Genomic DNA, 11464 nt, shown 5'->3' on the forward strand with positions numbered 1-11464 from the left:
ACAGTTCTGGCTTTGACATGGACATCCTCGTTACTGGGTTCACCATGGTGGGAGCTCTGACAACACAAGAGCTACAGTGGTTCAAGAAGACCTATCACCAGCACCTTCTCAGGAAAACCAAATTATTTTTGGGAAGGGGGTGGGGTAATGAAGCACAAAGTTAAATTGCTGAGGCAAATTCCAAATCAACCTGATGAGGTAGACTTAGTAATCCAATGACTAAAGATTGTCCAGCTCATTTGGAACTTGGAGGAATAGAACTCGCAGTGAGAATGGAGTTCTTCAAAGAGCAGGAGGCTCCTAAGCAGTGGAAAACTCACCAGTGGGAGTAGGGAGTGCGGTCAACCTGGTGCAATACTGTAGATCTGACGTGGGTCAGGTGCCGGGAGCGCAGGAGTTCTCCACGAGGCACAAGGCAGGCACACAGCATGTAAGAGCTGCTCAAGTATTATCAATAATTTTCACAGTAACTTGAATGCAGTGTTAATGTAAGCCTACTTGTGACAATAAAGATTATTATTATTGTTGTCCGTCTCTGGTCACCAGTTATATGCGACCCAGTACTTTCTACAGCACTCTTAATTTAAGTATGTGGGGTAAATAGAATGCAAGCAGACAGAAACTTGCACAAGCGGAGATTTCTGAGGGGCTTGGAGAGTTTTAAACAGAATGAAAGGTTTCCCCACACCTCAGCTGCCCGCTCGGCTGGTATGGTGCAGGCTGTGCCCATTACTTGGAAGTAAACACCCAATCAGGCGATGAATTAATGAAGAAGGACTCAGACACCGGGGATAAGATGCAGCATGAGGAGTGTGATGAGCAGCAGACTGAGGTGGGCATTGACCATGGTGTTTGCAATGTTGCAGTTTGGCTGTGAGCTTGCTCCAGTCTGTGCAGACAGCTGGGCCTGTACCTGTTCCAAGTGTCTGGCTCGTTGGTCTAGGGGTATGATTCTCGCTTAGGGTGCGAGAGGTCCCGGGTTCAAATCCCGGACGAGCCCAGTTTTAAAACCCGCTCCGCCTGCCCCTTCTTTTTTTTCTTTTAAAACTCGGTCGCCAAAGAGAGAGCGAAAGAAAGAGCACGGCATCCGTCACCAGGCTGAAATAAATTACTTTAAAAAAAATAATAAAATAAACGACTTTAAAAAAATAAAATGGGGCTCGTCCGGGATTTGAACCCGGGACCTCTCGCACCCGAAGCGAGAATCATACCCCTAGACCAACGAGCCAGCTGCCATTTTACTCCCTGGCAGCCGCTTTCTCTCCATCGGCGCCGGCCCCATTTCGCCTCCGCTTTCTCTTCCTCCTTCCTGCGCCGGGCTGCGGCCCTAAACCCCCAACGCGACGCACCTCCCACCCGCCCCCGGCGCCCCCCGCTGCCGCCGGGGGAGCCGTTGGCAGCAAACCCCCGACCCCGCGGCGGGCAGCGCTGCAGGAGAAAGCAGCCCCTTCCCGTTACCCTCGGACCCCCCCCCCCCTCCTTCGCCCGGCCGCAGCGCCACCCGGTGACATCACAGAGTAATGCAACCCTATGCGACGACATCGCCACCCAGCGGCAGCGTCCAGAGTTACCACCGTGTCGCACCAGCTCCGCCCAGCGGCAGTGCCGAGCGGTGCATGTTGTAGTCCAATCCACTGCACACCAGATTTACAAAGGCTGGATATTCCCCCATCGTCACTCAGCAGCAAAGCACACATTTAATAGAACTGCTCCTTGCCAGATTCCGACCAGGCCCGCCGTCTCTGTAGAAGATCCATAGGGACTGTTCCTCTCTGTCTGTTCCACCGATGCTGCCAGATTTGCTGAGTTTATCCAGCATTTCCTGTTTTTACCCAGAATAGTCGATTGTACTATTTGCATAGAATCAAATCTTCTGCAGTTATCTCCCATCTATTTATCAATGTATTTGAAAACGTAACCAACTTTAACCCATTCCCAATCTACCAGAACAAGATGCTGGAAATCTGCAGAAACCCTCCCCAGAAAATGCTGGAAATACTCAGCTGATCTGTGCACAGGGATAAAAAGTTTGCTTTTCGGGTCAAGCAAGGAACACTGACCTGAGTATTTCCCTCATTTTCTGTTTTAATTCCACTCTTTTAGCACCTGACTAGTGTCCGATGTCTCAACAACAACTTACATTTTTATACCCCCTTTAGCATGTCACAAGTGGATGGTGGACCAAGGAAGAAAGTATTAAGGGGCTGTGGCTACATTCTTGGTCAAAGAGGTGAGTTTTAAGGCGATGTGCCAAGTGCTGGAAAGTGGGGTTAGTGTAGATTTAGTGTAGTTTTATCAGTGCAGACTCAATGGTCCAAAGGGCTTCTTCTGTACTGTATGACTGTGAAGAATATTGCAAGTGCAGAGGGAGCAGGGTTAAAGGGACGGACAGTAGAGTGCAAAGTGTGGACTGTTGAAGGAACAGTTAACAATGGTAGGTGGCGGAACTTCCGGTGACGGGCAGGAGGCAGCCGCGCGTTGGAGGGCTACCGTTCGGGAACGGCATTGTCGTGGGTTAAAGCCCGGTCCTAAGGGCAGCGAAGGCAGCAAAAGTCGGGGGAAAGCACAGGGAAGGGATATGCCGAAGATCAGTAAAACAACGGCCGTGAAAAAAGCAGCTGAAAGTCCGTTGGGGAGCGGAAAGGTCACCGCGGGGTCGGTAAAGAAAATGGAGGCTGGAGCACCAGGGGAGGCCGCATTGCTTACGGCTGAAGAAATAACTAAGGTGCTGGCCGTGGAATTCGAAAGGCAGTTCACAAAACACATGGTGGCAATGAGGAAGGAGATGGGGGCGGTTTTGAAACTGCTGGTGGAGGAGGTGATTACCCCGGTGAGGACGGTGGTGGCGAGCGCAGTGGCGGAGGTGCGGGAGCAAGGCAAGGTGCTGAAGGAAGTGGAAGAGACATTACTGCAGCACAGTGATCAACTCACCTCGATGGGGAAGGAGATGCGGAAGGTGATAGAGATCAACAAGGATCTGCGAGGAAAAATGGAAGACCTGGAAAACAGATCCAGGCGACAGAATTTGAGGATTGTGGGGCTGCCCGAAGGAGTGGAAGGGCCAAGGCCGACTGAGTATTTTGCTGCGATGTTGGCAAAGCTATTGGGGGAGGGAGAGGATCCCTCCCGATATGAGCTGGATCGGGCTCATCGGTCGGGGAGGCCTGTACCAAAGGCTAGTGAGCCGCCAAGGGTAGTGACTCTGTGCTTCCGTAGGTACAGTGTGAAGGAGAAGGTCCTGTGCTGGGCCAAACAGAAGCGGGTGGTGCAGTGAGCTGGAGCTGGTATACGTGTATACCAGGACTTTACGGTGGAGCTGGCAAGGAGGCGGGCTGTTTTCAACCGGGTGAAGAGGGCACTGTACATTAGCAAGGTGCAGTGCAGCATTGTATATCCAGCAAAGCTGAGGGTGACCTACAAGTTCAAAGACTTTTATTTTGGGATGGCGGAAGCAGCGGAGGAGTTTGCAAAGGCAGAAGGACTGTGGCAGAATTGAGAAATGGTCACGTACCGATATAGCCTCATGACTGTATTTTTTCTTTTTTGTTTCACTGCATGCTGGTGTATGGGCTACAGGAGCCAACGTTGTGTATATTTAGACAAGGGAAGAAATGGGACTTTCCGTTGTAATGAGGGTTCTTTGGGTGTGGGTGTGTATGTGGGGTTTGTGTGCTAAAGGGGACTTCTGGGTTTTCCTGGGGCCGGGTAAGGGGGAAAGGGACCCGGGCGGGGGCCTCCGCGCTGGCCGGTTTAAGCCGGCCTGTGAACAGGAGTGAGGTGGGGGGAGGGGCTGCGGCCATCGGAGCCTGGCAGAACAGGGTTCGAGGGGTCTAGCCGGGGTGGAAAGTTGGGGGGAAGGAACCGAGGTTGGGGAGAGGAGTTTTACAAGAGGCGGTGGACGGGAGGAGTTGGAGAGGGGGGTGGTTTACAACTCTTGGGTATCACGTACGGTACTCTTTCAGAGGTTGGACGGCGTTGAGTGTGGGGGGGGGGGGGGGGGGTAGACTCTATGGTGACCATGGGCGGTCCCGGACTCGCTTTTCTTTTTCTCCTTTGTTTTTTGTTTCCACCGTGGGAGGGTTGGTTTTATTTGATGCATATATTGACAGGTGGGCCGTTGTTTGGGGTGGTGGGAGGATGGGATCGTTGTTGATGTTGAAGGTATTGACTATGTGTCTGTTATCGTTTACTGCTTGTTGGGGGGTATAAATTTTGAAGGAAAATGTGAAAATGGAGAATAAAAATATTTTTTTAAAAACAATGGTATGCGGCGAATGCCGGAGTCATAGGAATGCAGAGGTTCCAAGGCCTGTAGGGCTGGAGGATCTCATGGACATGGAAAGAGTCATAACCTTGCAAAGATTAGAATATGAGGGAGAGAATTTTTGAGAGCTTCAATATACCTGACCCCATATGTCACCAATTATATATATCTAAGGGAAAAGGAGGGCCAAGGATAGCTGCTTGGAGAATTCCAGAGTTAATGGTCACACTGAATTGGAAGGAGGACCTTAGAGGGGGTGACATTGTTAACTTTTTAAAATTCATGTGCGCCTCGCTGGTTAGGCCAGCATTTATTGCCCATCCCAAGTTGCCCTTCAGATGGTGGTGCTGAGCTGCCTTCTTAAACTGCTGCAGTCCCTGAGGTGCAGGTACACCCACAGTGCTGTTAGGGAGGGAGTTCCAGGATGTTGCCCCAGCGACAGTGAAGGAACGGTGATATATTTCCAAGTCAGGATGGTGAGTGACTTGGAGGGGAACCTCCAGGTGGTGGTTTCCCAGGTATCTGCTGCTCTTATTCTTCTAGATCGTAGTGGTCGTGGGTTTGGAAGATGTTGCCTAAGGAACCTTGGCAAGTTACTGCAATGCATCCTATAGCTGGTACAAATGGCTGCCACTGTTTGTTGGTGGTGGAGGGATTGAATGTTTGTGGAAGGGGTAGCAATCAAGTGGGCTGCTTTGTCCTGGATGGTGTCGAGCTTCTTGAGTGTTGTTGGAATTGCACTCATCCAGGCAAGTGGAGAGTATTCCATGACACTCCTGACTTATGCCTTGTAGATGGTGTCAGGCTTTGGAGGGTCAGAAGGTGAGTTACTCGCCATAGGATTCCTAGGCTTTGACCCGCCATGGTGGCCACAGTATTAATATGGCTAGTCCAGTTCAGTTTCTGATCAATGGTAACCACCCAGGATGTTGATCATGGAGGATTCAGCAATGGTAATGCCATTGAATTTCAAGGGGTGTTGGTTAGATCCTCTCTTGTAGGAGATGGTCATTGCCTGGCACTTGTGTGGCACAAATGTAACTTGCCACTTGTAAGCCCAACTCTGGATATTGTCCAGGTCTTGCTGCATTTGGACATGAACTGCTTAGTTATCTGAGAAGTCGCAAATGGTGCTGAATATTGTCCAGCCATCCGCAAACATCCCCACTTCTGACTTCAGGATAGCGCTCTACTGTCCGTCCCTTTAACCCTGCTCCCTCTGCACTTGCAATATTCTTCATAGTCATACGGTACAGAAGAAGCCCTTTGGACCATTGAGTCTGCACTGACTAAACTATACTAAATCTACACTAACCCCACTTTCCAGCACTTGGCACGTAGCCTTAAAACTCACCTCTTTGACCAAGAGTTTAGGGAAGTCATTGATAAAGCAGCTGAAGATTGTTGGGACTAGGACACTACCCTGAGTAACATCTGCAGTGATGTCCTGGAGCTGAGATGATTGACCACCCACCACCTCAACCATCTTCCTTTGTGCCGGGTATGACTCTAACCAGCGGAGAGTTTTCCCCCTGACTCCCATTGACTCAAGTTTAGCTCGGGCTCCTCGATGCCAAACCTGGTCAAATGCTGCTTTGATGTCAAGTGCAGTCACTCTCACCTCACTTCTGGCATTCAGCTCATTTGTCCATGTTTGAACCAAGGCTGTAATGAGGTCAGGAACTGAGTGGCCTTGATGGAACCCAAACTGAGCGTCTGTGAGCAGGTTATTGCTGAGTAAGTGCCAATTGATAGCACTGCTGATGGCTCCTTCCATCACTTTGCTGATGATGGAGAGTAGACTGATAGGGCAGTAATTGGCTGGGTTGGATTTGTCCTGTTTTTTGTGTACAGGACGTACCTGGGCAATTTTCCACATTGCTGGGTAGATGTCAGTGTTGTAGCTGTACTGGAACAGCTTGGCGAGGGATGCGGCAGGTTCTGGAGCACAAGTCTTCAGTGCTATTGCCAGAATATTGTCAGGGCCCATCGCCTTTGCAGTATCCAGTGCCTTCAGCCATTTCTTGACATCACGTGGAGTGAATCGTATTGGTTGAAGACTGACATCTGTGATGCTGGGGACTTCAAGAGAAGACTCGGAACTTCTGGCTGAAGATTGTTGCGAATGCCTCAGCCTTGGTTTTTGCACAGATGTGCTGGGCTCCTCCATCATTTAGGATGGGGACATTTGTGAAGCCTCCTCCTCCAATGAGTTGTTTAATTCTCCATGACCATTCACGGCTGGATGTGGCAGGACTACAGAGCTTAGCTCTGATGGGTTCAAAGCGGAATTGCTTAGCTCTGTCTATTACTTGCTGTTTATGCTATTCGGCGCACAAGTAGTCCTGTTTTGTAGCTGCACTATGTTGAACTCACTTTTAGGTATACCTGGTGTTGCTTTTGGCATGCTGTCCTGCCTCTTCATTGAACCAGGTTCGGTGCTGTCATGGTCAGATGCATCTGCAGCAGGAAGGTTGGTGAGGATGAGGTCAAGTATGTTTTTCCCTCTTGTTGGTTCCCTCACCACCTGCTGCAGTTCCAGTCTACCAGCTTTGTCCTTTTGGCTCCGGCCAACTCGGTCTGTGGTGGTACTACCGAGCCAGTCTTGGTGATGCACATTTAAGTCCCCCACCCAGAGCATATTCTGTGCCTTTGCCACCCTTAGTGCTTCCTCCAAGTGATGTTCAACATGGAGGAGTACTGTTTCATCAGCTGATGGTGGCTGGCACATAGTAATCAGCAGGAGATTTCCTAGCCTATGCTCAATCTGAAGCTATGAGACCTCATGGGGTCCAGAGTCGATGTTTAGGACTCCTGGGGCAACTCCCTCCCTACTGTATACCACTGTGCCGCCGCCACCTCTGCTGGGTCTGTCCTGCTGGTGAGACAGGACATACCCAGGAATGGTGATAGTGGGTCTGTCCGTTGTAAGGTTTGATTCTGTGAGTATGACTATGTCAGGCTGTTGCTTAGCTATTCTGTGAGATAGCTCTCCCAATTTTACCACAAGTCCCCAGATGTTAGTAAGGAGGATTTTGCAGGATCGACTGGGCTGGGTTTGCTGTTGTCATTTCCAGTTACTTGGTCGATGCTGGGTGGTCCGTCTGGTTTCATTCCTTTTTTGGGTTTTCTTAGCGATTGAATACAACTGAATGGCTTGCTAGGCCATTTCAGGGGGTAATTAAGAGTCAACCACATTGCTGTGGGTCAGGACTCACATAAGGGCTCGATCAGGTAAGGATGGCAGATTTCTTTCCCAAAAGGACATTAGTGGACTGTGTCTGAGGCTGCAGTTTAAGTCAAAGAGGTTGTCATTGTGATTTTATTAGGGCAGTTTCAGCACTCTGGCACCTAATTTGAACGATTCAAATATGGAATTTAGGGAACTAAGGACCTTGGCAAGTAGCAGGTGTTGGAGAGGTGATGGTCTTCAAAGTTAGCATGATTAAGGGTATGATTTAAAAAAATAAATTTAGAGTACCTGTAATAATCCACAGGAGGCAGGAGTTCCGTCACCACACCAATATTTATTTATAGTAACAATATTACAGGAGCAGCTACAAACAGTGCTGCTAGCAGTCCAGTCAACTTAAGACTGGCTTACAAAGCCTACACAGGTGATTATATGGGCCCCCTCAATGAGCTATCATTGAGGGAGCTCATACTCCAATTGGCCAACCAATAAAGCCAATTGGAGTTCATTACACCCCTCCCCCCCAAGGTCCGAGGAATTCCTGCCAGCTGGCATTCCTCGGAACTTCTTCCTGCTCCTCATGTCTGGGTCTGTCACCTCTGTGTCGTCCGCCGGGTCGTTCTCCGAAGTGGGCGGGGTGTACCTTATTGGTGCCCGTCTTTTCCTTGAAAGTTGTTCTTCCTCCTCCTCGGGGAGAGGTGTCGCGGCGGCCTCGTCGAGTGTGTCCATCTCCGACTCTGATGACCGGATGACAGGGTCTGGAGAAATTGCTCGGGGCTGGGGTGTGGGTATCCTTTCCGTCTGGGCTATCCCAGCTTGAGGCGGTCCAGCTTCGCCTGCCTCCAGGTGTGGTTTGGCTGCCCTTATTTGGTCTAGGTGTTTCTTCAGCACCTTACCTCCTATTGAAACCTCATAGGATATGGGCCCTGTTTGGGACTCTACCGTGCCTTTGACCCACGTTGGTCCATTCCCATAATTCTTGACCCAAACCGGTGCCCCCACCTGGAAATGTCTCTGCTGCCGACTATTATCATGCCCCCTGCGTTGGGCCTCCTGATGTTTCTCCACTTTCCCCGTTAAATTTGGGAAAAGGAGACTCAGCTTCGTTCGCAGCCGCCTTCCCATTAAGAGTTCAGCTGGCGGTATGCCCGTTGTGGAATGCGGTGTGGTCCTGTAATCAAACAGCCAGCGGGAGAGCTTTGTGTCTATTGACGCTGCCGGCTGCTTCTTGAGTCCCGCTTTAAGTGTCTGGACCGCTCTCTCTGCCAGGCCGTTGGTCGCTGGATGGTAAGGGGCCGTTTTGATGTGACGGACTCCGTTTTCCTTCAGGAATTTTCCAAATTCCCCACTTGTGAATGCCGTTCCGTTGTCCAACACCAATACCTCCGGCAGTCCATGTGTTGCAAACGAGGCCCTGAGCTTTTCAATTGTCGATGCTGTGCTTGCCGTGTTTACCCGGTGGACGTCCAACCATTTGGAGTGGGCGTCCGCTATCACCAAAAACATTGAGCCCATGAAAGGGCCGGCGTGGTCAATATGCAGGCGGGTCCACGGTCTGCCTGGCCATTCCCACGGGTGCAATGGCGTCGCTGGTGGCACTCTTTGCCCCTGTTGGCACTCCTGGCATCGACGTACCAAGGCTGCTATGTCTGTGTCCAAACCTGGCCACCAAACGTAGCTTCGAGCTAGCATCTTCATTTTAGACACCCCTGGGTGTCCGTGATGTAACTCAGTTAAGATTGCCTGACGGCCCTGAGCTGGGACGATTACCCGGGCTCCCCATAATAGGATACCGTCTTCTCCGGTTATTTGGTCCCTTCTGCTCCAGTATGGGTGCATCTGGGGCTCCACTGGTCTTTCCAGTTCCCCTGTTAGCAGTAAATGCTTCATCTTGGCTAAAACTGGGTCTTTTTGTGTCCACAATCGAATATGTTGTGCGTCTACTGGTAGGGTGTCCAAAAAATTTAGAGTCATTACTGTCTCCTCTACTTTTGGTATTTGCGGCGGAGTGTCCGGGAGGGGAAGTCCGCTCAAAGCATCTGCATGTGCTACTCGCGTTCCCGGTCTGTGCTCCAGAACGTATCTATATGCCGCCAGTAGCAACGCCCAGCGTTGGATTCTAGCTGATGCAATCGGGGGTATTGACTTGTCTTCTTTTAATAACCCTAATAACAGCTTATAGTCCGTCACTATGGTGAATTTCCGCCCGTACAGATACTGGTGAAATTTTTTTACTGCGAATATCACCGCCAGTCCTTCCTTCTCGATTTGGGCGTACTTCCTCTCAGCCATCGCCAAGGTCCTCGAAGCATAGGCTATTGGCCATTCTTCCCCATTCCTTCCTCTATGGGCTAAGACGGCTCCTACCCCGTATGGGGATGCATCACAAGTGACCACCAACTCCTTCCTTGGGTCATAATGCTCTAGGACATTTTCGGATGACAGTTAGAACATAAGAACATAAGAACATAAGAACTAGGAGCAGGAGTAGGCCATCTGGCCCCTCGAGCCTGCTCCGCCATTCAATTAGATCATGGCTGATCTTTTGTGGACTCAGCTCCACTTTCCGGCCCGAACACCATAACCCTTAATCCCTTTATTCTTCAAAAAACTATCTATCTTTACCTTAAAAACATGTAATGAAGGAGCCTCAACTGCTTCACTGGGCAAGGAATTCCATAGATTCACAACCCTTTGGGTGAAGAAGTTCCTCCTAAACTCAGTCCTAAATCTACTTCCCCTTATTTTGAGGCTATGCCCCCTAGTTCTGCTTTCACCCGCCAGTGGAAACAACCTGCCCGCATCTATCCTATCTATTCCCTTCATAATTTTATATGTTTCTATAAGATCCCCCCCCTCACCCTTCTAAATTCCAACGAGTACAGTCCCAGTCTACTCAACCTCTCCTCGTAATCCAACCCCTTCAGCTCTGGGATTAACCTAGTGAATCTCCTCTGCACACCCTCCAGCGCCAGCAGCGCCGGCCCTAGGGTTGCTGGCGCCCCGGGCAAGCTGAACTTCGGCGCCCTTGGGGGGGGGCGGGGCCACGGGGGGGGGGCACGGGGGGGGCACGGGGGGGGCCATGGGGGGGGGCCGAGGAGGGGTGGGGGGGGCGGGGCCGCGGGGGGGCGGACCCGAGGGGGGGCGGACCCGGGGGGGGCGGACCCGCGGAGGGGGCGGACCCGAGGAGGGGGCGGGGGGGCGGACCCGGGGGGGGGGCGGACCCGATGGGGGGGCGGACCCGAGGGGGGGCGGACCCGAGGAGGGGGCGGGGGGAGCGGACCGAGCGGGGGGGCGGGGCCGCCCTGGGGGAGGGCGGCCACCGCGCATGCGCTGGTTGGCACCGGCCCAACTGCGCATGCGCGAGACCCGAGTCTGGCGCTCCCTAGCACATGGCACCCCGGGCGACTGCCCGAGTTGCCGGTGCCTTGAGCCGGCCCTGAGGGCCAGTGCGTCCTTTCTCAAGTAACTGAGCACAATACTCCAGGTGTGGCCGCACTAACACCTTATACAATTGCAACATAACCTCCCTAGTCTTAAACTCCATCCCTCTAGCAATGAAGGACAAAATTCCATTTGCCTTCTTAATCACCTGTTGCACTTGTAAACCAACCTTCTGTGACTCATGAACTAGCACACCCAAGTCTCTCTGAACAGCAGCATGCTTTAGGAACAGTTGTTCCTTAATGTCCCTAAATGCTCGGTTTTGGCGGGTGGACCATTTCCATTCTTGCCCCTTTTTTAGTAGCTGGTGGAGGGGTTCCAGGATGGACGCCCTATTTTCAATAAATTTTCCATAATAGGTTACCAACCCTAGAAATGATCGTAACGCCTGGACCTTGGTGGGAGCTGGGGCTTCTTTTATTGCCCTTACTCAGTCTTCTAATGGATGTAAGCCTGACTCGTCTACTTTATATCCCAGGTACGTCACTTGTGGGGCCAGAAAAACACATTTTTCCCTTTTTAGCCGTATGCCTGCCTTTGCGAAATGCCTGAGCACTTCCTCC

The 11464-nt window shown here is 51.3% G+C and overlaps 2 non-coding genes across 2 annotated transcripts; one reads left to right on the plus strand and one right to left on the minus strand.

The window, feature by feature from the left end:
• The first annotated feature begins 928 nt into the window (after positions 1 to 928).
• Positions 929 to 1000, plus strand: trnap-agg. The gene has a single exon. It is a non-coding gene; the product is annotated as a tRNA-Pro (tRNA).
• A 156-nt stretch (positions 1001 to 1156) lies between these two features.
• On the minus strand, positions 1157 to 1228 carry trnap-cgg. Its single transcript has one exon. It is a non-coding gene; the product is annotated as a tRNA-Pro (tRNA).
• Between the last annotated feature and the right edge of the window lie 10236 nt (positions 1229 to 11464).

The sequence above is a fragment of the Scyliorhinus canicula genome, chromosome 7 (assembly GCF_902713615.1).
Source record: "Scyliorhinus canicula chromosome 7, sScyCan1.1, whole genome shotgun sequence".
Classification (NCBI taxonomy): Eukaryota; Metazoa; Chordata; class Chondrichthyes; order Carcharhiniformes; family Scyliorhinidae; genus Scyliorhinus; species Scyliorhinus canicula.